The 26,128-nt window shown below is 38.9% G+C and overlaps 1 protein-coding gene across 11 annotated transcripts in view; it reads right to left on the reverse strand.

Annotated features, from left to right (window-relative positions):
- Positions 1-26,128, reverse strand: part of LOC126761978 (tyrosine-protein kinase Src64B) — a 79,344-nt gene that overhangs the window by 45,037 nt on the left and 8,179 nt on the right. For all 11 annotated transcript variants that reach the window (XM_050478436.1, XM_050478433.1, XM_050478428.1 and 8 more), the window contains exon 3: positions 9,565-9,590. The gene's annotated coding sequence lies outside the window, so the exon portion shown is untranslated. The remainder of the gene's footprint in view (positions 1-9,564; positions 9,591-26,128) is intronic.

Genomic DNA, 26,128 nt, shown 5'->3' on the forward strand with positions numbered 1-26,128 from the left:
TACAAACGTGGGAGCGGAGGCCATTGCATTAATATTCATTTCCCTAAACGGTTAATAAATAAAGTCTGCCCGGATAAGCCGTGTAGTAGGCTTAGTTGAATAGGATTTTGGTTAATAAGTTAAATAATAGATTGTCGAGCTGAATTTCAGCGGAGTACGAATTCGGTGGAAGCTTCTCGGTCTGAACACGGTACAGGCAAGCTAATTAAATCCAATAAACATTCCGGTACCATAGAGTTAGAACTTGGGAGCACGATTTAAATATTCGACTGGCATAAAATCCGATTTTGTATGAACAATGAATCGAACCTGAGGAAATTAGGTGAGATGTAAATTGTATCAACAAGTCGATAGACATTTTATGATAATGTTTTCGTTGTTGTTGTTGTAGAATGAACGGTTTTATAAACATAAGTCAGAGATTTCCATCAAGGTCTTCTAACATTAATTCCACAAACGGTCGACTTCGTTCTTGATCTTTGATATTCAATAGTTAGGTTTAAGGAGATATGTTTAGGTTAGATGGCTGATCGAAGATTGCACGTGGTCTGGTATGGTAACACTGCTGTGTTCGGAGATTAGCAAAACGCCTAGTAGCCAATTTTGCACAAAAGTTTAGTTTCAACTCCCGCCAGTTCGGTGGGATGTCTGAAGGTATGCGCTCTCAAGTATTTAAGTCTTGATCTCCCAAACGCGGGACAGTCAAAAAGGAAGCTTCGAGTTGTTTCCACCTCATCTTATTTCATACAGCTTTTGCAAACGGTGTCTGGTAAAATTCTCAACCTTACAGCATGGACGCCAATAGGGCAATGACCTGCTAAAAGCCCCACAAATAGGGAGAGGCTTGCCTTACTGAGGGCAAAGATACCACTAAATCTCTTGCGATCAATCTTGGGCCAAGAGGCTTTTGCGACAGCGCAAGTACACAAGAGGATACGGAGGCACCGACCCGCTCCCATTCTACCGATAGCGGCTTTAGGGTGTCTTTGCTTGGCAGCTCATCAGCTTTAAAATTTCCTGCGATTCCGCTATGGCCCGGCACTCATACCAGTCTTATCACAAAGACAGTTGGAGTTGATAAAGAGCTCATGACAGTAAACCCCTCCACGAACTTTCCGACCAAGCTTTGACCCATTTGTAAAGAATCTCACTGCCCTTCTTCTCCAACGGCTTTTTCCCATCCATAACTCCCTCGTCGGTATATGGTCAGAGAAAGAGCCGCCATAGTTCGGGTTGGCGACTCCATGATTAAGGAGACATGTTTAAAAACAGGAGACTCGTTGTCGTGGATACACGTTGAAATACCTTTGGATTCTGGATGCATAAGGGTTTAACCAGCTGCTGTACCAAAACCGCAGATATACAACGATTTCTAAGGTTCAATAAGACCAATCAAGCTTCTCGTCGACGGTTTGGGCTTCAACGAAATTCATTCAACGCATGTCAGAATGGTTTATTATATTATTGTTGCTTAGCCAACAAGCAGAGGCCTCTCACTGTCACTCATATGTCTCATACTCAAAAAACAATACTGGTATTGAACATGTGGAACACATATTCTAATAATATACGAGTAAACAAGTTCGAACAAGAGCAACAAACTTTTCCAAAGACGACTGCGAATAGACCTTCTTAAAGTCATAAATATAGAAGCAACATATGCAGCAGCGGCGATTTAACAAGCTGCACCTTGAGGAGAGCTGCTTGCACCACACACACACACGCATGTTTTTGCATGAGTTAAATGCGCATTCAAGGAAAGCTGAGCGAAAGGTTCAATTTAAATGGATAGAGCTCACAAATGCACATATGCTTATGCCGCCATGAACTTTGCTTAGCTCTTACTTTTCTACTACAAATAGAGACACGCCGAGAGCGAAGCACGAGCTCTGCTGGATGTTTGTAATAATAAAATATTGCTTTGAAAAAGTATCCAGCGACTGGCGTTATACCTCTAAATAAGAAAAACTTCATAAATATAAAATTTCAAGCCACGAACCCCCACCCGTCAAACCCATATTGAGAAGGACGGAGAAGCATGTCAAATTACCAATGTCCATTATCGGACTTACTGTTTATGTTTTCAGGCATTTTCTTGTGCGTCATATAAAATATTTACATTGAGCTCGTCGTCGCCGCTGCCTATCGAAGCTTGCTTGTAAATGGAGAAGGTTAAGCGGTTTGTCACTGAATTATCGGCTTATATTGTGGCCACCACCACCTCAATGTCTGCTGAATGAGTTGAGGGCAGCTAATAAAGAAGGTTTTTTAAATCACACACATATAATACATATTTATTTCCATATAGAAGAGGTGGATTGCTGCGTGTGCTGGAACAATGTCAGCAAAAGCTTTTAATGATTTGAAAATATGTATAGCTTTTATTCGATGCAACTAACATTGTTCGACGATAAATATTTATTATTTATATTTTCAACTTTAACCTTCTTGAATGTTGGAAGTAACACTTAATTGTTTTATGTAGAAAACTGTAATTTCAAAATATATGTCGAAAAACGTTGCCTACATTTAGGAGGAGACTTCAATTCAAAATAAACATATGGTTATTTGCCTGCAGTATCATAGGTGGTCCATATATCGAGAGGTCCGGTTAGAGCTATAAAAACTTACTGATCTTTAAGAAACGATTTTATAAAACAAACACCTTCAGTTGCGTCGAAAGAACTCCACAAGGGGGGACCGTTCCCGGGACTATGTATCCGGAATGGCCCCACATTTTTTATCCGGCCAAGGACATCAACTCGGCAGAATTCTGATGCTACAACAACAACAACATGGAGGACAGAAGTTCTTAAAAACTAACAATTAAATATAATATATAAGGAGTGTTCCAAAGTAAACAGGATTTTTTGAATCTAGCGCTCCCTGGTGGCGCCATCTATATGTCGACTGGTGCGTTAGAATCTGCTATCTTTATCGATTGTCCAGTGAGAATTTCATGACATTTCATTGATTGGAAGTGAAGTTATTGTGTTTTAAGTGTCAGTATGTTTTTGTTATCGGTGCGAAAATAGCTTCGAACAAAAAGCCAACATTGAATTTTGTTTTAAAATTGATACAACTTTTACCGAAACGTTTCAATTGATGAAACAAGTTTATGGCGATGATTGCCTATCCCGTAGCAGAGTGCACGAGTGGTTTCAACGTTTTCAAAGTGGTCGTGAGGACATAAATGACGATCAACATGTGGGCCAATCAAAATCCATGATCACCGGAAATTCCATCGAAACTGTGCGTTAATTCATCAAAAATCAGCCGAAATCATCATTGAAATTCATGGAAATGAAATTGAACATCTCCAAAACATCGATTTATCGCATTTTGACTGAACATTTGGGCTTACGGAAGTTGTGTGCACGGTTTGTTCCGCACAAATTGACTGACGACCAAAAATTGCTCAGAATCCAACATGCGAAGAACGATTATTTGACCAAAAATCAAATTTTAACCATTAACCACTCGCCGTATTCACCTAATATGGCACCGTGCGACTTTTTCCTTTTCGGAAAAATGCATTTGCCCATGAAAGGAAAGCGTTATGCAGACGTAGAGGCTATTCAAAAGGCTAGCACCGGCATCCTGGCGGCCATACCAACCAACGAGCTAAAACACTCGTTCGACATGCTCTTGGACCGTGCAAAAAGCTGTATTGAAGCAGAAGGAGACTATTTTGAAAAAATAAATTGATTTTGCCGAAAAACCCATTTGTTCTGGTTTTTGTTTAAAAGTCCTGTTTACTTTGGAACATACCTTGTATAAAGATAGTCTGACCAATAAGTGTGGTAGTAAGACTTAGTTTGTTTACGAAGGAATTAATACCGAGAAAACATTGAGAATGCAACAACAACAACATTCCCAGAATTTATTATTTTGCAATAAAACTTTCAAGAATTAAAAGATAAAGGCAAGTGCTTAAGAAGTAAGTAAGCTTTCGAAAAATAAGTGAGCAAATTCCTAGAATAACAATCATCAAATGGCGAAGAAAATGCCATAGAAGCAACACGAACGTGCTTCTCCACGAATAGTGCAAATCAAAGTTCACAAATTGTTTATGATATTGATGACGTGTTCGAAGTATTTAGTTCATGTAAAGCCAAGATGACAGCACGTGAGTGCATCAACAAATATGCGACGTTATAGACGCTCCTGCACATACACACACATGCACACAACACACACATATACAAAGATTGCACATCAATTTAATTTATTTTATTTTTATATTTATTTGCGAGTCTCTCGTCGGTCTGTCTGCCTGCACAGCTTCGCCGCCTTCAGCCCTCGATGCAAGCTAGCAGCACTCTGTGTGGGCATATCGTCCCGCCACTATCAAAATATGCAAATATAAATATGAGCACATTTACACTCTCTTTCATATACAGGGTGTATGAGCGCATGTAAACCGAAAGCGCTTACACCAAAGTCATGCTGATTGAACAAATATGTTTATGTATGTGTGTGTGTCGATAATATGTAGATATTTAAAAGCATTTTATGTAATAATACTGTTAGTGCACAAAATGACGTCCCTGTTACGAATTCATAAGCATTTGGTCCTGTATTTGCGTGTATATTGCCAGCATACCTCTATAGATCACATACAGTGCCACAAAAAAGTATCGACCAAAAATCCATAACTTGATTTTAAAGTGTAAATATGCTTCACAATCTCCGTGAATGAGGGGAGCCGGGGTTAAAATAGAACGATGGGCGTGGCACCGCCCACTTTTAGGTGAAATCACATATCTCGAGACCCGCCCGACCGATTTCAACCAAATTTGGTACGTGACATTCCCATGACATTTTTATATAACATTGAGAAAATGGACGAAATCGGACTACAACCACGCCTACTTCCCAAATAACATAATTTTAAATTTCATTTGAAACTTTCACTTTGCACGAATTCAAATTCGTTTGCTACCTTACGACCAAAAATTGTTCAAATTCAACAAAAACCGTACAGGCCCCTAGGTACCAAATAAGTGGACTCCAGTACCTAAAGTTGACTTTTCACGACAAATTTCGGTCAATGTGTGAGATATATTATTGAAATTCAGCGATAATCCTTTCTTGACAATGGTATGTCAGTGTATCAAAAATGGGTTGAATCGGGTCAATACTTCCCCTAACTCCCAAATACCTAATATGTGAATTAGCTTAATAAAATTGAGAGAGCGAGTTTTTCTTATAACGGTTCATCCTTGTGGTAAGAATGAATAAAATCTATTGAAAACTCGGCTTAGACCCCATATAACCAACAATCCTTAAGTACCTGGCGATACTTCCGTGGCTTAAGCTCTTGGAAGTTGCAAGAGTATGAAATGAATAATGAATGGAATATTTTCATTCTACACTGTAAAAATTTGTTGTGGTCGTTTTTTTATCGGAACGCAAGCAAAATAGTTGCACAACTCACTGCATACCAAATTATGAAATGCCACATGGAAAAAGGGATGTGCAATATATGAAAATGAGAATATTTTAATGCGTTTATACACATACACATATCTACACACTTGCATTCGAGGATGTACACATGCGTGACACAATTGCAGAGCAGTCGGTAGTTATTTGTGTATCTTGCTGGTGATTCTTCGTATTTTGTCAAAGTAATAAATTCTGTTGCATGCCGCATTCATCGTATGTGTACATGTGTGTTTGTGTGTGCTTTTATGGCATATTCATTGACATACTGGGACTTAATACAAGCATGTGAGCGTGTCAGTTTTTCACACAATACTTAAAGCTTCCCATCATAACACATCGATTGACAAATGTCCACCGATCATCTTTACTATGGTGAGAAAGTTTACAGGGCTTGAAACAACTAGTTTACAATTTAGTATGGCCTTAAAAAGAACTTCTAACTCTCATAGTGTTTTCATCCACTCGGACGACGTGAACTAGCCAGGTCTCTTAATTCGCTGAACTATGTCAATGTTGTCGTATATCTTGTAAAGCGATCGTTCCCTCGACTGTGATGTTCGCCGTGCCAATGCGCAAAGAACCATAAAACTTCTTTTTCTTAAAAACAACTAGACCTATTTATTAACAATCTTTCAATGATAAAGTGGAGATATGGCTTTATAACTATAGATACTCGTACACCAGAAAAGTTGATTACAATTTTTCTATAGTCCATGATGTTCTCAGTTTTTGAAGAAAACTTAGCTAATTTTCAGCATACTGGATGTTTGAAGTGAAGACCTTTTTAGGGTGTGTCTAAACTGATACACTTTTCGATATTATAATAACTATTTAACTACTTATTAGTATATTTCTTCTTTGACAAGGAGAATTTTTTTATAACGGTTTTTCAAAAAGAGCGCTATAAGAAAGTAAGAATTGAAATTCTTTATTTCTGTGAAAGTACATTCGATGCCATTATGTATGGAACTCGATTTCTTTTGCATAGTCACCACGGACACGCTAGCAGAACTCCCGACGTGAACCCGATTTCGACGGGTTTCAAGCATAAATCTGCTGCAATTTCACGTTCGATATTCGTATAATTTCATCATTTGTCGCTGGCTTGTTGGCATAGACCATAAACTTGACGTAGTCCCACAGGAAATAGTCTAACGGCATCAAAACGCACGACCGAGGCGGTCAATTGACTGGGCAATTTCGTGAGATAATACTTTCACCAAACTTGGTTTTCAATAAATCGATTGTGACATTCGCTGTGTAGCTTGTGGCACCGTCCCGTTGGAACCACATATTGTCCAAGTCCATATCATCCCATTCGGGTCAAAAATATTCGGTTATCATTGCGCAGTAGCGATTCGCATTCACAGTAACGTGACGGTCTTGTTCATCCCGAAAGAAGTACGGACCAATGACGCCGCCACCGCACCAAACCGTAATCCTTTCAATTCGCCACAACGTCGTCACAGAGATGGGCAACGCTTGAGAACGACGTGGGAGAGGCTGATTTAGGTCTTCCTCAATTGAAGCGCTAGCGGCAGCAATATTCACGACACTACGGACACTTCTTTGTCTCACTGGCATGGGAACATTTTGTACTATGCCTGTGGATGGATTCCACTAGACGCTCAATTGTTTACCATACAGGACGATTATCACGAACATAAATTGAAAGTAGCGCTCTAAGTTGAGGCCTCTGACTCCGAATTCCGGTAGTAAATTTTAATGATTTCGACTCGTTGTTGGATCGTATATCAATGATGAAATGACAAACCTTACTGAAGAGAAATGTCAAAAGAGCGGGGAAAAATATGGCGTCGTTTGCTGTCCACATCGGTCTATTTTTGTACCGTCCTTATTGAAAACCCCGTTATTTTCTTATTTTAAGGGGTTACGAGGGTTTCGAAATTTCAAAAAATTGTTTTTTTTTTTAATAATATGATATATATGTATGTCTAGAATATATTCCTAATAAAAGTGTAGGGAGAGAACCCTTAGGAGAGCGGTCCGTCAGGCTCCACCGGTTGGCATTTTCAATTTTTGACGGAGTTTTTCAGGAAATATCATTTTCAAAGTCGGGAGTCAAGCTTTGACCTGAAGCACTACTGAGCAATCTTATTGAAAATAAATAAAATGTCCTTGATTTTAATCGAAGGATTCTTTTTTGATTACCACTAATTTTTCCAAAGCGATTTTTGGTCAAAATTCGACCTAAAATCATACTGTTTATGTTTGCAACTTTGCCAAAAAATTATTTTGATTTCCAAATACTTCGATTAATCAGGACCTTTACTCATCTACAAACTAATTGGTAATATTTTGGTTTTTGATTTTAGATGAATCCTTTCTCTGTTATGCGGATCACCCCGAGGAGACGTTTATAGGCAATGGCTGAATTTCCACAAAACTTGTTATGAAAAATTCACAAAATATTATTCAAATTTATATTAATTTTTTTTATTAATTTATTTATTTTATGAAAAAAATGGTGAAAATAGCTACTTTTCGGCCGTCAAAACCCACGCAACCCCTTAAAGGTTGCTAAAAATATTTTGTGGGTACGCTGATGTGCCAATGCTTTGGAAATATGACAATGCAGACAGTCTGTGTTAACATTATCCGCCCGGCACTTGTGTGATTGCAGCAAAAACTGCTCCGAACATTCTCGGGAAATCATCAGACTGACAAAAAAATGTGAATATGTCTTTTTACTAAGGCAGCTAGTGCTTTTGGCTTAAGTGAGGCTGAGTCGGTAATATAGCTTGTCCATTGTTATTACCATACTTTCGTGACCGACTGTTTGCTGTAGACGACACAAAAACGAATGTGCGCGCAACTCACGAGTTTAGAGTCGAGTAGCATTTTATTTTATTGTTACGTTCAAGTTTTCACACACTCAACAACAACAAAAGCGACAGTTCTAAAATCACAGTTTATGCCTTTATGACCACTTCTCACACACCAGCCACACACAAACACATACACATACTTACACATATAAATATGTTTATACATAAAAAAAGCGAGTATTAATTATTAAAAAATGTACTTTATGATGTGTTATTTTTTCAACAGAAGCTGCCTGAGCGCTTCAGTATAAAAGCATGTGTGTGCGTGTGTGTTGGCAGAAGTAAGCGAATTACAGCTTCACGCTTCTTCGTTTTTTAGCATTTTTGGAGTAGCGTTTTCCAGACTCTTGTTCCACTATATTGTTGCTTGCTCTTTGCTTTTGTTTGGGCCTCGCTGGTGTGCCGGCTGCTCGTTGAGTTTCGTTTTGTTTTGAACTGGAGCGCAATTTAATGGCCACTTTGGCACACATGTTGAAATCTGCTCGGCATAACGCGTACAAAACAGCAGCAGAAGCAGCAGCATCAGCGTTGTGATGATGGATTCTTTTGTGCTTGCGAGCAAACAGCTTTACAGACACACCGGTGCATAGATATAATCGGCAGAACAACTCAAGTATATATGTATAAACAAGTATGTACACATGTATGTGGGTGTGTGTGGCGGTTGCTGGGTGTGGATGCAGTGGAGGCACGGAATCATCAAAAGCATCAGCGCCAGCGATAGCATCGCCAGCAGCAGCGGCAACGGCAGCGGTGAAAAGCGAAACAGCAAAAGTGGCTGCAACAACAGCAAGCGCCGCAGTGGAAACAGTAACTAACGATAACAACGAGCAATAATCCACAGGCAGACAGACAGACATGCTACTACCGCTGCAACTGTTCATGAAAGAAAGCGGTTTTAATTTTTTCTCGCTGAAATTAAGTGCTGCTTTGGTGGAATGGACGGCTTGTTGGATGGCTGGTTGATTGCGGCCACATTTGGCAAGACAGCATGGCTGTGATAAAGTTGGACACCACTAAGTCTGCTCAAATAATAAAGTAATCATGAAGGTGGTCTAATCTGCGCGCAGAATCAGCTGATTTCATGCGAACGTTATAAGCTACCTAAAGTACGAAAAAGTACATATATTCGTATTACTAATCAAACTTCAACATATTTTTTTTTATTTATAATCACTTTAATGAATTAAGACTAAAAAGACTTTTTCGACTACCCAATATAAGTATTGAAATTTGTCATTGGATTCACTGAAAATTTGCTTACCTTTTTATTAACCGTTTGTTGTAAAACTGTAAAGACAAAAGACAAAAAGTTTAGAAAACATATTTACATACATTAATTTAAAGTATATTTTATAACATCATATACATACATAAATATGTATAAATTATATGTCTACTTGTACAGTGCCATTTTATGCTACCGACCAAGCAAATGGCTTTTGAAAGCTGAGTAAAGAACAGCTGACAGCTAAAAGGACAGAAACGACAGAAGCATAACCTAGGTTAGGGGATGACCTCAGGACGGGTCTCGAGGCTTGCTGAATTCAGTTTCATTTCGAAAACATTTAACCAGCATCAGGTCAAGTGTCATAGAATATGCTTTAAAATTGCTTTCAAATACATATATATTATTATCTACCCACATATGAGTATTTCAGTAAAACCATCAAGGCTCAGCTGGTCCACACTAACGCGAATGGAACGAATGGACGTTTAATGTTCACATAAGCATAAAAATTACATTAGTGTTAAGTACTTGAACACACACACACATACATATATGTTACATAAACGAAATGTAGATAAGTGCACACTAAAAAAAATATAAAAATACATAAGTTAAAGTGAAGAATATGGAATATGGTGCATGGCAAACTCAACACACAGACACATGCACACAAGCGCATAAAGCATACGAGGCCCACACGCGCAAGCCAATGATAGAAGCGAGTTGCTATTGATTTTTATGCAGGCAAACACTTCAGCAGAAACTCAGCAGGCGACCAAACAAGCAAAATGGAATTGTTCATTAAATAAAAAGCAGAATATTACAAGCTAACCAACCTACATACATACAAAAGTATATACAAAAGTTTGATTATAGAAATATGCAAATGAGAATTAATTTTAGAAGATTTGAATAAAAGAAATCTAAAATTTGGCAAAACAAATATTATTACTCAACTGCTCTGCTTTAAAGACATGGCAGCCCTTTGGGAACTTAAAGCAGTGCCCGGTCAATTAGACAGTTACATAAAGGAATCAAAAGAAAGCAATGAAATGAAATTTTATTTCCTGAAACAAAAATATTCGAGTTTACTTGACACACCTTCAGCGAGAGAGTGGCGAGTTTCTACCAAAAACATATGCAAGGGTGTACGGAAATGTGAAGCAATATGCCCAAAAGGTATAAATAAAGCATAAATAAAGGAAAGGCCGAACGAAAGGAAGTCAAACATAAAAATAACGTAAACCAAATAAAAATGCTAAAATGTGCCGCATAAAACGGATTTGAAAGGAAGAATAATGGTAGGCTTACGCAGAGATACTGATAGCCACACACCGCTGATGAGGCCTTTGTGGAGGCCTGCCTTTGCTGCTGGTGGCAGTGACATTTTCAGAGCCAGCAAACACGCAAACAGGCAGACACGCAACTCTGTAGAATTCTACCCGCGTGACACGCATCTTGAATACATTTTTGTTTTGAGAGCGAGAAGCCCTGTGGGCGAGCTGAGTGGGTGGAGCGGAAAACAAAGTTGAAGAAAGTGGAAAATGAGAGTGCAGCATTGTATTTATTTGCTATTACATTCTTTATATAAATATTAATCAACGTTTGTAAAGCCAGGAAGTGAGCTTTCAATTTCTACTTATCGCATTAATAAAGCTGAGAGAGCGCGTAAGACATGGGTTCGATTAGCAGCGCTGACAGGCAAACGTGCAAAACTAGATTATCCGTTTACTTAATGAATATTCAAATTAAATAAAGTATGAAAACGTGCGTGGTATGTAATGTTATGTGCCAAGATATGACCTTGGCAAATTTCGAATTAAGTAATAAATGATGAGAGAGTGACGTATAAAAAGTCGATTATTCATCATTTAGATAAATCTAAAAAAATTCTTAAGCAATAACAGTATTTAATACATATGTAGATACAAAATGATCTCAAATTATCACATGATCTAAAAGGAAGAGCGTAAACGATATTGCGGAAGAGACGACATCCTTTGTTATTTTTGTTGCAGCGCAAGAAAACATTTCCCAAAAAATCAAAATTTAACTTTAAAAGCCTACTCCTGTTGTTCTTGTTGTAGCGGCAGAGTTCTGCTGAGTTAACAGACCTTGTCCGGATAGAAATCCAGCTCCGTTTCGGTTACGTAGACCCGATGGTCTACTGTCATGGGAACGTTTTTGTTGATTTTATATATGCATTTGAATCGGTTTCACGACGCCTCCAAACATGAGAACTTTTTTCTTGGGTTTGACGCTGAGTGCTTCAGAGAGATTACTGCAGGGCTAATTTTGTAAGTGTGCTTTAGATAATTTATGATTTTCTAAGATCAATAGCATTGCCAGACCAAAAAGGGTATATTAAGTTTGCCACGAAGTTTGTAAGGCCAGAAGAAACTTCGGATTCACTTTAAAATACGTCGGTTGGCTTTTATAATTCTGGATTTGTTGCAATCTGGCATTTCACAAATTTATCGTCAAGTTTGACATCGTAGTAGATCAGTTCAAGTCGAATTTCCTGAAGGACGTCCAAAATCAGTTCTTGTTCCGGAAATTGTACGCAAACTGATATTGCAGGATCGTCATGTGACCTATCGAGACAACTATAGGTATTAGTGGGATCAGCATATACTAAATATTGTATGAACATTTGGTTTTAGATTTTTTTTTACGTGATCGTTCAAAAGAAGGCTCGTGTCTATTGATCCAGAGATCAATTTCGTCGAAAACGTCGTGACAAGTGAAGAATCGTGGATTTATACGTATGCGTATGTGCGTAGACTGTATGGGTATTACAAAATGAGCCGAATACGACAAAAGCTGTTCGCGCACGAAGCCTTTCCAAGCAAAGGGTTGCCTTTTTTTAGGAAAACTGACAATGTCGCAACCATGCCACAAGAACAACGTGGAACTGTAAATTCTCTGTGATACAAAACCATTTGTATGCCAAATGCCTTTCAAGAAATTAAGAAAACCAACCGCCGAAGACGGATCACTCTTCACCACGACAATGCGAGCTCTCAACTGAAACAACTGAGCACTGAAAACCTCTATTGATGATAATATTTAATTTTGTTCTCTAATCCCGAGATATTAAAGGTAACCCATGTACAATCGAAGTTAACGGGTTTTCTTGTTTTCATATTGACTTGATTTATTATTGAATTATTCTCCCTTGTTCCTCGTGTTAATAACTTTCAGCGCACACGGTAGTGAATGAGCCGATCGCATATTTCGTAACTACATTCGATTGAAAGAATAAATATTTCAAGAATTTCTTTACGCCGACACCAATTGGTTTAGATAATAAAGGAAAACAGAGAATTTTTCAATGAAGTGTATACTTTTCCTCTGTTTATTCCGAAATTAGAACTGCCACTTTCATTAACTAAAGCATACGCAATGCGCTGGTGAACAGATAACCCAAAAACTTTGTCCATATTTATTGTTTTATTTCTTTATGCACCTTTTCTGATAAATATTTACAAGCATATAGCGGCTTAGTAGGTGCATTGCACATGAAAAATCAATCACTCCAGTAGATATCTATCATTTTCAGCGCTCACAACAAGCGCGAGTGTTTACAATTATCGGTTTTCATACAAAAAAAATCGAAATCAAAACATATAGAAATTGTATATACATTTTTTGTATATATACATACATACATATATATGTTTCTATCTGGTAATATGTGCAGTGTTGCCTTCAATCATTTGATTATGTGCACACCCGATTGACACCGTCATGCCGCCGAAGCGGCCGATCGTAACTCGGTAGTGTTGCCATAAATTGAATACTTTATGAGTTTGCTGGCGCAGCAATGACATTTTAATGCATTTGGGAGCGGGTGAGATAATAGAAATGTTGCAATGGCTGCATAGCTAACCGAGGCTTTTGTAATTCGAAAGCCACAAAGTACGCCGGTGTGCAACAACAACTAATATACGAACATAAATACGACAGCAAATGCCTGCCGATGCACAAACACAAATATTTTTATGTTTGTGGCTTATGCATTCTTTCAATCGGGTAATCGAACAGCGAGAAATACATAAAAGTGATAACTTCCAACAATCAGTTTTGATTGCCGCTAAAGATAATTGATTGCCGCCGCTTTTTAATGCATTTATTGTGAGTGAAATTTCACTCGTATTGTGTGTAATTCATAAGAACAATAAAGCGCTACGAGGCAGCTAGTAGCCACCAAGTCATAAGTGTTCGGTTGTAGTTAGTTTCTTATGCATTTTCGTTTATTATTATTTTATGTTTTCCTCTGCTACATGTGTAATTTAATTTCTGTGAACACTTGGCAGTACATTTCCGGTGGTTTGCACTGAGGCCCGAAATAGGAACGGGGTTAGAGTAACGTATATGTTAATGGTTATGTTTTATTAACTGCAGAGAATTAGTAACAGCCGGGCGCGATTTCATCTTATCATTTCTTGCTCTCAGCACTAATTTTTTATCGTATTCCGTTATGGTTCAGTAAAATTTGGTTTATTTCGTGGCGTAATATTCACCTCTCCATTCATTCAGCGGTGCGCAGAAATATTGCTGCCGTTTGTGGGTCACTATTCTTAGTCCAATTGCACTAATAGATCAATGCATCTTTTATTTGCGGTGCAAGACTATTAATTTTGCAATAAATTTCACACAATTACCGACACACACATAAGCATCTATGTAACATTGGTAAGAAAGTGTGTTTGTAAGTATTTAGGTCTCACAAATTTACCCCATAAATTAATTTAATGGCCAAATGCACAACGGTACTTGCGAATAAGCCTGTAGGAAATTTGTACGGCGCAGAGCTCTTGTCAGCTGACGAAACCGCGTCAGCTGTCAACTCTCTTGTTTGAACGGTATTCGTTTCAATACCATTTTTATGAAAATTCTAATGGAACAGGAATTTTGTAACTTTTTTAACGATGCTTGAAAGATTATTGAAAAAATCTAGGACAAAATCAATAAAACGATAGCTCAGATAATATCGCTTCGAGGTTGCCTACTTTTGAAACACAAAAACTTCAAATGTGATGGAGAATGTTTATTATCATTCGAAGGAACATTCTTTGGAATTTGTTTTTTGAAGATTATCTCTTTCAAAGGTTGACCGCGGCTACGTCTCAGATGGTGTATCCCTTGAGCTTAGTTTTCGACGACTCTTTCGAGGATTTCGAATGTTAACTGGCGAATGACACGCGTGATGTTTTGCTCTAAGGCCTAAATTGAAGCGGGTTTGTCCGCATAGACTTTAGACTTTACATATCCCCATAGGAAAAAGTCTAATGGTGTGAGATCACATGATCTTGATGGCCAATCGAGCGGCCTAAAACGTGAAATTATCTGCTTACCGAAAGTGTTCTATCAATAAATCATCCATTTATTGATGAGATGTGTGGAAAGTGGCGCCGACATCGCGAGCTTCAATTTCAGGCATCAAATAGTCGGTTATTAAAGCGTGATAACTGTCGCCATTGACGGTTACGTTCTCACCAGCATCATTTTTGAAGAAATACGCACCGATGATTCTAACTGTCCACAAATCACACCAAACTGGTGTTTTTTTCTGGATGAAGTGGCAGTTCTTGACACTGTTTAGGCTGTTTTTCGTCTCAAATGCGGCAATTTTGCTTCTTTACATATCCATTGAGCTAGAAATGGGCCTCATCGCTGAACAAAATTTGGCTCGAAGACGTCGGATCTTCCTGGAACTTTTCAAGAGCCCATAGAGCGAAGCGATGTTACATGGGAAGGTCGAGCGGCTTCAGTTCTTGCACAAGCTTTATTTTGTAAGCTTTCAATTAAAGATCTCGACGTAAAATGCCCAAATCTTTTTCATATCACTTCACTCTCAGCTACCGTTCCTATATTTTCTTCACTGCGTACTGGACGTGGTCTATTCGATCGAATATTTAATTATCAATTAAAGAATTTCCCTTCCCTGGCACAATTGACGTCATGGAAGGTACCTGAAGGCAGCACCTCTATTTCGAAGCATGGAAAACAACGGAATTCAAACGAACGTGCTTTCCTGCGGGGCTTGGTGTACAAGTACAAACACATATATGCGCCCGTCAAGAGTGAGTGACTGACCTGTGGATTGGGTTGTTGCAATTTCAATCGATTTCAATTCACTGAATCTATGCCAAAGAAGATTTTACGGTCAATTTACAGACAGCAATAAAGTAATCGGGTCCGATTGCTGGCAGTTTTTAGAGCAACAAAATGACATTGTTTGCCATCAGCTGCAGAGCAAAAGTGTCGGCAAAAACTACAACAAAACAGCACAGCAATGACACTGTGGCGACAAAAGAAGCCAGCGAAGGCGTGCAAGCAGTAACTTACAACATTCGTGCAACAATCTGCAATCTACTTGTGCATGTATTCGCACATACAGAAATGCTCAAGAGTATGTGAAAATATGCTTTAGGACACACACACACACGCAGACGAGGACTGGAAATATGCTTAAACATCATTCCGTAGCAGGCACTTGAGACAACAAGCATCTCACAGCGAGACAACAATGAGGTTGCTTTCTCAGCCGACGCATTCCTTGCACCCTTCTGCTGCATCGAAATCTTCAAAAGTATCGCCACAGCTGAGCTGAGCCCGCCTCAAGTCGTTCCCTCGAATTTATGTGTGCACACAGTGAAATTTCCTAGCATACGGAGCCGCACTCGGCTAAGTGCTGTGAAATTCGAAGACAGCCGTATGCACACTTCCTTACTTCCTGCCACTGGGGTTGAAGAAGTTATGTGATGAACATCTAACAATTGCTTTTGATGCGCCAACGCCATGGATATGGTCGCTGTCGCCAAGTACATTTCATCCCCTTCCACCCGGCGGAAAGCCGAAAAGAGCGCCGTCCCACAACGGCAGTACCCTCAAAGGCACTCAGGCGATGGCACAGAGGGTGGTGCGGCAAAGTTTTGTAAGCATAAATTGGAACACGAATTCCTTGAGATTATTTCGCAGATTCCGCTTTTGCTGTTTCGCACAAATTTCACAGCATATTTTCCAGCGCAATTTGTCCGACGTGGCGGCTGAGAGCGGAGGGAATGAGAGCGTGCGAGCGCAAAGAGGTTGGCTTGAAGGTGGGGAATAATAAACACCAAAGCCTGCCTGCCTGCCTGCCTGCCGCTCTGCAGAGGTCTAAATGGCTTTGCGTTGTTGGTTTCTTTTATTTTTATTTTGTTTTTGTTTTTGCTTTTGCTTTTTGTGGCATCTAGCTCATCTTTTCAACTTCACTCTAAATGTGTGTTTACAGTGAATTTCCCTGATGACTTGATGCGGTGGCTCATACTGATGTTGACGTTGAAGAGCATTTTTGTTTCAAGGCGAATTGACAGGGCAAAAATGTAGCAGCGCTGGGTAAACTGCAGATGTATGTATGCATTTGTGCATGTGGTGGTAGCAGTAGATGAAAAGGTGCCATTTAAAGTTTAGAATGCACAGTTATGAGCGCAGTGCAGTGTTCCCGAGTGCGCGCATTTGCCAGGTGGCCTATTTATAATCATTTCTCGAATTGCAACTCTGTACTAAAACGAGGTCCGCATTGAAAAATTATTTTAATTTCTTTAATTTTTACCCTCTCGTAAATTGTCGATCTTTGATTGTTGTTCTTGGCAGCGGCGAGACCCTTGCAGCAAAAGTGAGGCCCAAAATTATACCCGAAAAAGTCTACGAGGTAAAGCTGAATTTCCAAATCAATTAGATTAGATGTAACCCATAACAATTAAGCTGCACTGCGGTCAACATCATCATAGTATATTCTAAGTTAGGGATGCTTAGGCAGAAGCTCCATTGTGTCCATCTAACGGTTTTTCTATTTTTTGTATGATCGCTGACAGCGGTCCACCACACCAAAGCATCAAAGCGCAAAGCAAGATTAGCTTAACCACCGCTATGTATCACCAATGCATGAGGCCAAGTGATAGATCCCATGTAGACCCTAGCATCATCTTACATTGAATTTTTTCACTTTCTCCTCCACATTGACTTTCCACAACAGTTTGCCATCAAAAATTACTCCCAGGTACTTGGTACATACACTTCTTGACATTTGGTGAATAACAAATAACTTTTTATAGAGTTGTCGAATACAAAGTTATTGGACTTCATATGTTCCAAATTAAGAAGACTTCACTTGAATGGGAACTTTATAACTTTAGTACTATCAACAGTTCCCATTCAAGTGGACCCAAATGATTTTATATTATTTTGCAAAAACTTATGAACTTTTCTTTACTTGGACTCCACTTATCAGATTGCCTACGCAGCTGTTCAGAAGCTAATTATTGAGGTTAAGTCGCTAAGAAATAGCACTTCTGATTTGCCATTTAATTCTTTGTTATACTTTTAGGTATATTTTTTAACTGTGCTTTATGTATAGAGCAACCGATTGGTTGCGTGAATACATACATATAGAAAATACATGAACAAATGCACATTCACTTTTGCCTTATCTGCTTGATTTAAAAAAAAACTCTGATTCGTACTGCAAACAACTGTGTGTGTGTGCGTGTTTAAGTATTAAGTCTAGTTTATAACTCAAAAGCTTTATGGGCTCGCTTTTGTCCTTGAATGTGTTCATTGCTGGCGACGGCATAAAGTAGGGGCCGGTGTAATTGAATTACTTTTCCCTTTTATTTTATTAAGTGCTGAAGTAGAAAGTAATAAAAAGTACTGTAGTGATATTTCAAAGAACTTCGATTGTATGCAAGTACGAATTTATAGAATAGAAGAGGCGTAAGGTCATCTCAATAGCGAGTTCCAGTAGTTATTGATTTAGCTGATGCTTGCTACTAAGGAGAGATGTCTGAAACCGAATACTGACATACTGCAGTGAAGTTATTCAACAAAGAAAGTCCATTACATTTGGTGTGTGAAATCATATTTCTGGTGCCGAAAAGTTCAGAATGTTAGAAAAGGCCTTCGATAATAATTATTCGTCACGAGTAATTGCTTTTGATTGGTACAAATTATTAAAAGACGGTCGAGAACGCTTTGACGACGAATCACGTTCAGGAAGGCCATCAACATCAACTGATGATCAGCACGTATGTAAAATAAAGGAATTGGTGCCTAAAAATCAACGATTCACTGTCAGAGATCTTATTGGCATCGTTGGAATATCGGAAGGATCAGTGAAAACCATTTTGAAGGATCATTTGGGCCAAAGGCAAATGAAAGCACGATTGGTTCCAAATAACTCAATTTTTTCGAAAAAAGTGTCGTATTAAGGTCTGTGAAACAATGCTTTCCGACTACCAGGATTTCATGAAACGTATTATTACTGGCGATGAACCTTGAATATATGCTTACGACCCGGAAACAGGCGATCAATCGGCCGAATATCGTGGCAAAGGTGAGCCGAAGCCGAGGGTATGTTGACAGTTTTCTTCGGTTATCGAGGTGTGGTGCACTCCGAATTTCTTCCCATCGGCCAAAGAATACTATTAGAGCGTTATGCGTTTTTTGCGTAGAGCTAGAAGAAGCCGGAATTTTGTTAAATGGAAAATGAGCAAAGCATTTAGTTTCAACTCTTCCTCTTATGTTTTCCGCAAAATAAAAATAAAACTAATGATTGATCGCTTCATCTTTTCCAAGATAATAACTTTGACGACAGACCACGTTGATCTTCTTGAACACACGTGTATGCGAAGAAACAAGTCATCAGATTCGATCTGTCTTAATCTCAGGTATCGAAATCGGTTAGAAGAAGGGTTAAGGTACACATCTAGTGTGAAATTTAAAAAATATTTTTTTTTTTCCATATTTCGTTAACATACTAAAATTTCAAATCATTATTTCAAAAGTTTTTGAGTTACAGCCATTCGCTGAGTTCAATCCGATGCACCAGTTTATTTTGAAACGCGTTTTTTAGGTTTCACCCATAGAGAAGGCCAGAATTACTGCGGTATTGGGGAATCTTTTTTTCAAAATTTCACTGTATATTCTTGAAACCCTGAAAAACTGCGTTTTTTAATCCTCAAAAATCGTTGCTTTTAGGTTGTCTTACAATGTTTGCCCCTTAAATATACATATGTATAAGTCTTCGACTCGTTACTTCTATATACGCTATACGTGAGTTCTGCTCTCTAGTAAAAAAAAACACATAAGAAGACAACAACAAAGTTAACCTGTTTAATTCAGTACACTCTTTCATATCTTTCCTATCTTTTATATCTTTTCGATTTTTATTTATATCAGTTCTTTATCCGCTTCAGCCTTCTCAAAAATCTGGCTAGTCAAAGGAATCTAAAATAAACGAATGTGTGCACTAGTTCTGCTGGATATTAAAAAGAAATACGGTTTATGCTCTCAGCAAAGAAAAGGAAGAATTTGTGCCCTGAACTTCACTTCCTGTTTGCTAGCTCAAAGCAATATTAAATGGCACGGATTTAAACTGTGATCAATTGAAATGCATGAAATTAATATATAAATGCATTTCACTTGTTGTCGTTGTTTACTTTTTTTTTTTGTATTTTGTGGAAGCACTTGCTTTCCGGTTAGAATGCGTTGAATTGCAAATCTGCACAAAACCAGAAACTCTTTTCAATGGAAAGCATTTCAGCCACTTTATTATTCCGCCAGGAAAAGAGAAATCAATATTTATCAATGAAAATGCTACAACTTTGGAACGTCAGCGGGAGCGAGCAGGCGGGCTACGAACACATATGTGGGGGCGGAGCAGGCGCAGCACATACGCTCTATTTTCTACATGAAGATGTCCCCGTCCGGTGGAAAGAGCAAATGCAGAGGGCAAGAGCGACAGAGTGCCAGAGGGCAGTCGTGTCAGAGGCTATCGGCTGTTCGAACCATTATAATTTTCTGCTTTTCTGTTCAACTTTAGTACGCTCGGACCGCTTAACTGTGGCATCCAATCTATATTCATACGTATACTCGTTTATATGTTGGTATGTATGGAGAGGGTGTGTGCACATAGTGTTCGGAAGCAACAATGTTGATACTTGCGATCAGAATAGAATGGAATGAAATGCAATTGCTGTCGTGGGCTTTGTGTACACACATCGACAAACATATTTATGGCGCGAACCAGTGTGAGTTCTTCAGCTTCACTTGATTTGCTCACATTTATTCAAGAATACTTCGTAAGCCTGTGTTTGCTTCCATAAATTCCCAGCGGGAAATAGACACAGGAATCAGGGCAATGATCCGCGTATTAAATGTTTTCTAAAGCTTAGTAATGCTATATGGAGTAATAGAGGACAGCGAGGCTTCGGAACTATAATCGAAGTTGATGGAGAAAGTTCTAAGTTGCCTTTGATCAGATGATTAAGATTAGTTGAAACAATTGTACCACAAACACAAATTATATCAGAATAGGCTAGGCTAGGCTTTGGAGGAACCAAGATTCAACTAGATGAAGGGATGACTTGAGTGTCTGGTAGAGATATTTGATGATATAAAGTTCTTGAAGGCGACAGGTCAACTTTGATCAAATTAACACATCCATTAAACAACTAAATATTGAAATGATAGCGCAAAACGTCACCTTCGTCCAATTATGAGTCAAAAATTTGCTCAATTCTTCTCTCTTTCCTCTGACACAGCAAGTAGCGAGAATATTACTATTCAAAAAGCTCTTCCAGCCGGGAACACAAAGTACATTTACGAGTGCAACAAGAGCACATCGCAACGCCTAGCATGGCAGAACATGTATGCAAATTCCAAGTTGCTTGTTTGTACTAATATCCTAATGAAATAGCAGAGCATTGAACTTTCTGTCGATATGGACGAAAGGCAGGCGACAGGCGGCATCAGCCAGTTAAGCTAGTAAAGCCTAAAAAACGGAATAAGCAGGAAGTGAAAAGTGCACAAACTTGGAAGTTGCCTTCATGCTCGTCCTTACCAGCCTACATATGTGTAATATGGTAGGTGGAGAGATGTGGAGGCGCGAATAGACACGACAGGACAATGCGGCCTGGGCTCGAGCCGACCAAAGTTAGCAACAGAAGCGTACTCATTGCATACGTTCAACAAACGACGAATCGCTTCCATGTTTGTAGATAAATATTTATCACCACCTGCCCGTGAATGAAAATATATATAACTGACCTAAAGACACAAGTGACATGATTGTAACTAAATATGAATAAACCGGTGTCAGACTTGACTTAGTTTTTAAACCATTTGCAAACTCAAATGAATGGTAATGTGGTGTATAGGGTGATCCAAGAAGAGATGCTTTTTCAATAGCCTTTTTTTTACAGATCGCGCGTGAGTCGTGTCTTTTTTTATTGAACAACGTTTACAAATCGTTCAACTTTAATACGAAAATTCACGCGATTCGCTCAACTTATGGTCAACATAATCGGCCTACTGATTGGACATTCATTATTGGATAATATACCACTTCCAGCACGCAGTGAAGAAAATATAGCAAACGTGCTGAGAATGTAAACGAAGACCGTGGAGAGTCGATTCGGCGACGTTCGCAGCAACTCGGACTGACATATAGAACGACTTGGGGCACTTTACGTTCAGATCTTAAATTGAAAGCATACAAAATACAGCTTGTGCAAGAACTGAAGCCGCTCGACCTTCCCAAGCGACATCGCTTCGCTTTATGAGCTCTTGAAAAGTTACAAGAAGATCCGACGTGATCGAGACAAATTTTGCTCAGCGACGAGGCCCATTTCTGGCGCATTTGGGACGAATAGCAACCTGAAGATATTCAAGTGCTGCCATTTCATCCAGAGAAAACAACGGTTTGGTGTGGTTGTGAGCCGGTGGAATCATCGGTCCATATTTCTTCAATAATGATGCCGGTGAGAACATAACCGTCAATGGCGACTGTTATCGCGCCACGATAACCGATTATTTGATGCCTGAAATTGAAGCTCGTGATTCGGCGATATTTGGTTTCAACAAGATTGTGGCACTTCCCAAACATCGTATCAATCAACGGATTTATTGAGAGAACACTTCAGTGAGCAGATAATTTCACGTTTTGGGCCGGTCGATTGGCTTTCGTGATCGTGTGATATCTCACTTTTAGACTTTTTCCTGTGGTGATATGTAAAATCTAAACTCTATGCGGACAATGCCGCTTCGATTCAGACATTGGAGCAAAATATACCGCGTGTCATTCGCTACTTAACAGTCGAAATGCTCAAACGAGTAATGGAAAATTGAACTCAACGGACGGACCATCCGTGACGTAGCCGCGGCCAACATTTGAAACAGATAATCTTCAAAGAATAAATGATAAATAGTGGTCTTTCGAATGATAACATTACTCATTAAATTTTGAAGTTTCTAAGTTTTTATTTTTTTTTAAGTACGAAAACTCGAAGTGGATCACACTTTATATAGAAGAATGAAATTACCACTTTACTAGCTAAGTAGTTTGATAAAAAAAAATCGACCCTCAAAATTTTTAATACAAAATTTCGGAAAAAATTATCGAAAACATTCGGAACTTATCAGAATTTCCCAGATCACAAAACAGTTCAAAAATTATGTTCCATATTAGTTCATTCCATTTATATTTAACACACCATAACTATTTTAAAGCTACTTAACGAAATATTCTACAATTTCATTGATGATGAACTAAGATTTATACAGCAATATATCTATTTACGGTATAGATAGTATCGCTTCCTTTAATTAACGGCAACTAAAATAATTGCTATCAATTAATCTATAATACTTAATCGCACATTAAAGTAGTTAAGGTGATAACAAAATAGGCATTACCACACACAATGGCCTATAAATAATGCAAATTACGTCACACGGTATAACGGTATTGAGGGCGCTCTTATCGTACCATTAGCAATTAGTTCTCATTTTATAGCATCTGATTACTATCTATCAACTGCGAATACAGCCCATCAACCCATCAAGTAAGTAGTTAACTTGGCATAATGTCGACAGGACAATGTTGGCAATCTAAATAGTTGGAGCCCCACACTGTTTGTAGGTTTATGTGTTAGTAGAGAATGTATGTAGGTGAGTAATTAAGTGTAACAATGGAAATGCCATAAAATAAAAAGGGACACAAGAATTCATTGCGCATCCTAGCAACAATTTAAGTAAATATTTCCATCAAAGCCAGCACAAATGCTGAAAATGAAATGATGACGTAAAGAGAAGTCAGCTCAACTCAAAAAACTGACGGCAGTGACGAAATGCATGGACTTGCCCTATGAGCGGCAGCAAGTAATGCAGTACCGTAATGAATACTAATGTAAGTAGTCTACAGATGGCATATGTATTTATATCTGGCTTCTTTCATTATATAGTAAGAGATATATTTTCGTCTATTCTTTGAGCTCGTTCAGTCAAGTCTCTCATAATAGAGTTTATGACAGTTTAGCCGGTACCTGTTCATAGAGAAGCATTTTCGCAGATTTTTTTGTTTATTTCAAAATGTCAAATATCGCTTGGTAGTTCAGAAAACGAAACTTGCCGAGAGTTGGAAGAATCAAAGGCATGAAGTTACCTTTTTAAGGAAGGAAAAGCTCAGCGATAAACATATTTAAAGTAGAGATCAAAACTTAAAGCCGAAAATATAGTAAAGCCCATATAATTTTCCTTAAGACGTGTAAAAAGACTCGAGGTCTCCAATGAGCACGAGGGTTATCAACCACGAAGTGGGCAAAGACCAAAAATGCATATAGGCCATAATAATAGCAAAACTACTGGTAACAGTACCACTCTTGTCCCATGTAAACATCTAAGAAAATTAGGGAAAGTTATCGCTTCAACATAGACTTGTTTCAAAATAAGTACAAATGACCATTTCGCGACCCTCTACTGTACCGTTCAAACAATGGCGCATAATACCAATAATACTCCACCACCTCGAGGGGTGGTTACTAATCGAAATAATTTTTGTGTACAACAAAAGGAAGCAACAACAAATTCCGTCGTCTAATGGAGAGTGGCTGGCCCAGCAACTTCGGCTCAAGCACTCAGTAGGCCAGTGAGTACACAGTTGAAAGCACGTCAAGTGCCACTCATAGCCACGATGAACAGAAAATGCGCGCCAATGTGGACAACAACAACAAGTAGTCAACGCTGCAATTGTACCTTCAATTGACCCTGCCAAGCACAGTTGTGCCTTTTGATTTTTTTATTCTTCTTGTTCTTCTCAACTTGTTACATACGAGAATGTTAAAGGGTATGGCGAGCTGACTTTTTCGTATTTTTGTTGAGCTGGGCGCGGAGTGGAGTGGAGTTGCCAAGAGTGAAACAGCATGAAGTTTAGCCGCTCAACTTGAACGCAGCGCAGCAAAGTACAAAAGTAGCAATCGCTCAGTGGCGCTCTTGAAACAATCTCTTCAGCGAAACTTCCACAACCCCACGCCGATTCTGCTGCAGACGAACCCGTCGGCGCTGCTTCAGTGTTGGAACACATTTTTCCATTTGCGCAATTTCGAGGCAAAAGTGAAGAAATTGTCACAGTGCAGGAAACTTAATTGATGATCTCACTAACTTCGAGCTGTGTACCGTTATGTTGCATGTGTTTATGTGACTTGTGCTTTTCAAGTGAGTTTATCGCTGAAATCAAAGTTTTGCAGTAAGCCATTTCTCTTCGTTCCCATCGCACGAACTTCAGTTCATTTCGCAAAACTTTAGATGAGCGATAAGTGCGAATATTTATTGTTACACAAAGGGTGTTGCAGGCAAAGGTCGTGGCTCGAGGTGACATGTCTGCGCCACATTTCCAATTGTCAGCATTTATTTTAATGTCGGCGCATTATAAGTGAACGACTGGACAGGTTATTCAGTGACACCGCACTATTCATTTTTTTCTGCCAATAATTCGCCAAGGTCAAATATCAGCATGTACTAAATTACTATTATATAGCTGGACAGCCGCGTTGTTAAAGTTACCTTTATTTCTTGAGAGCCATAATAAGGGGTGTTTCTAGCACCTTTACAGTTGGTAATAAGTGACTGCATCGATTTCTATAGCGAGGGACCCACCGATTACATCGTTACCATAACCTTAAGATTAGTATTTTATAAAATCGTAAGGTTTCTCCGAAAATTAGTAGACAACCAGATAAGCCGTTGAGAGAGACAGAGGTATTGACCGATTTGTGTGATTTGTGAAACCCCGGCCAAGCACTGTCGTCATCAAAAGGGGGGTCTCTCGTCCGATGCTGTTGTTTACTTTTCATTGGGGACGTTTTTTGCGTGGCGAGTCCCAAACCTAGCACACAACCCTGTGAAGGGATGGTTCGCCTTCTCACTTTAGCTCGCCTTCAAACGGATGTTCTTTAGCTACCCAGAGGATACTTGGTCTAAGACCGGAAGTTGTGAGGTAATTGTGCCGTATGTATTCGTAGATAATTTCATCTATCTTGGAACCAGCATTAACACCAACAACAATGTCAGCCTCGAAGTCCAACGCAGAATAACTCTTGCCAACAGGTGCTACTTCGGACTGAGTAGGCAGTTGAGAAGCAAAGTTTTCTCTCAACGAACAAAAACCTAACTCTATAAATCACTCATTACTCCCGTCCTGCCATGTGGTGCAGAGACATGGACGATGACAACATCTGATGGGCCGACGTTACGAGTTTTCGAGAGAAAGGTTCTG

The sequence above is a fragment of the Bactrocera neohumeralis genome, chromosome 6 (genome assembly GCF_024586455.1).
Source record: "Bactrocera neohumeralis isolate Rockhampton chromosome 6, APGP_CSIRO_Bneo_wtdbg2-racon-allhic-juicebox.fasta_v2, whole genome shotgun sequence".
Taxonomy (NCBI): Eukaryota; Metazoa; Arthropoda; class Insecta; order Diptera; family Tephritidae; genus Bactrocera; species Bactrocera neohumeralis.